The following is a 2,111-nucleotide window of genomic DNA, read 5'->3' on the forward strand; positions in this document are numbered from 1 at the left end:
GGCCGCCCTCGCTCAAAGGCCCGCGGGGAGATTGGGGCAAAGGAAGCCGTGAGCGGCCCCGGCCTCTGGTCGGTCGCCACGTGACCCTTTAGACCGGATTTCCCATCCCGCTCTGGGCCGAGGCCTTGGGAGGCTACTGCTCTTAAGGTCTTGTGGGGAGGCCTGACATGGAAACCAGAGCAAAACACCCAAACAGCTGTGACAGGAGAAGTCCACGCCCTGCGCTACTTTAACACTCATGTCAGGGGGGGAAAACCGAAACATAAGGGAACAGTCAAACCCGTGAAGAATTCTTGTGAGTTTATCTGAGCCAAACTGTCAACAGTTGCCGGGAAGCAGAACCTCCCCGCGCTGGGACAATGCTCCGGAGAAGAGTAGGTTCCCACTTATTTTTGTAAATTACCCCCAAAGGAGGGGGACCTGGTTCCCTGAAATCCGCCGGTGATGGATGAGGGGGCGGGAGGAAGCAAAGCAGGGGAACCTCGGGGATTGGGTAAAAAGTGAAATGATGGACACGTGCACCTTTTACATACGTGGGTGCAGGGCCGTCAACAGTCAACAGCAACCTAACAGTAAGTCACCCTGTTCCGCAGGTTGGTTACCTGGATGCAGAGAGACAATAGGCTCAGCGAGGATCGGAGTTGACCTTGACGTGACTGCCCACCATGAACTGCTTTCTAATGGAAGGTTTTAGTTCCAGGCCATCCTTTGTGGTGACTTCTGAGTTTGCAGGGCCTTCACGCAGGCCTTCTCTGCGTTTCTGAGGTTAGTATGTGGCCCCCTTTTGTCCACACAACAAACAAATAAAAAACCACAAAACAAACAAACAAACTGCCTGGGAGATAGTATCCACAACCGTGTAAGAGGTTGGCGTCGGGTGTACGTGAGAAACTACAGGGTTTCTAACGAGGCAGCTTGCAAGGTCAGTGTGAGAACCTGGGAACAGGGCAGCTTCTAGGACGCCTTTGGGGGGGAAATGTCGGCCTCACTGGCTCCCAGCGGCCTTTGGGCCAAAAAGCAAAAGTGTGGCCAGGTCAGGGGCTGGCAAGTTGGGGGGCAAGGAAGCTCTTAGAAAACCAGTCACACTCGGTCCTGCAGGCTCACGTCAGGGTTCCCTAGCCCTGCGTGACCAAGCAGTTCTATTTTTAGTTCCTTTCTTATTAAACCACATTTGTTTTCACAAAGCAGTGCAAGAAGAAAACAATTTAAAAGGCCAAGCACTTATGTACCTTGAAAGGAAACATCAAACATGGTGATTGTCTTTGCAGCTCAGAATGTGGTTCTGGAACGGACGTCTGTTTGAAAAGGGAGCGTATTCTTTCGGGGATGAATGGGACGGTGGTCGTTGTGAATTAGGTCCGTAAGGACCGCCGAACCCTCCACTCTCTGGCCCCGTTCCTTCGCGGCCGTTTCCTCCTGAACTAGGTCTTTGTAGTGGCTTTTGCTTTTCCAGAAGCATACGTCCCTTGTTAGGATGACCGAGGGCCTAACATTTCTGTATCTCCTGCATTTGTTCTTGTTATTGTTTTTCACCATTTTTCCTAAAATGGCATTTAGTCCTTTTTTTGATTTTTTAAAGCCTGATTATAAACTTGCCAATACTTTTTTCCAGCTTTAGATTACATTGTAATAGGTCTGATGGTGTTTTCTAGGATATTCTAATCATTGTATTTTATTTTTAAAATGCTGTTTGTTTGATACCAAACCTAGATTAAATACTTGATTGAATTGTGGCTTCAACCTCTTCCAGAAATGTCACCGGGGTCCTTTCTAAGCATAAAAATGGCAGGTGCGACATGTATTTGAGCTGTTTTCTCCAGGACATATCACAGAAAATCGTAAGAGGACACAGAAGAGGACTTTCTCCCATTGAAATGGCTACCACAAAAGGGGTAAAAATGAATTCAGGGTTAAAAATATCCCGGGAAGGGCTAGGCAGCAGGCTGTCATTACTCAGGAGCTGGCCTGCAATTAGAGACTCCCAAAGGCTGCACATGGCCCCCTCCTCCCCGATCCACAGCGGACCCCACTCCCTGTGCCTGCAGAGGGAGCAAGGCCTCCCACCCCGGTTCCCACGGTACCCACGTGGCAGGCACCCCCCCCCCCCCCCC

At 50.2% G+C, this 2,111-nt stretch overlaps 1 long non-coding RNA gene across 2 annotated transcripts in view; it reads left to right on the forward strand.

Moving 5' to 3' along the window:
- Positions 1-6: 6 nt before the first annotated feature.
- Positions 7-2,111, forward strand: part of LOC102250041 — a 13,840-nt gene continuing 11,735 nt past the window's right edge. For both annotated transcript variants that reach the window (XR_001363711.1, XR_314061.2), the window contains exons 1-3: positions 7-374; positions 594-765; positions 1,751-1,892. This is a non-coding gene — a long non-coding RNA (uncharacterized LOC102250041). The remainder of the gene's footprint in view (positions 375-593; positions 766-1,750; positions 1,893-2,111) is intronic.

This window comes from Myotis brandtii, unplaced genomic scaffold, assembly GCF_000412655.1.
Source record: "Myotis brandtii unplaced genomic scaffold, ASM41265v1 scaffold435, whole genome shotgun sequence".
Taxonomy (NCBI): Eukaryota; Metazoa; Chordata; class Mammalia; order Chiroptera; family Vespertilionidae; genus Myotis; species Myotis brandtii.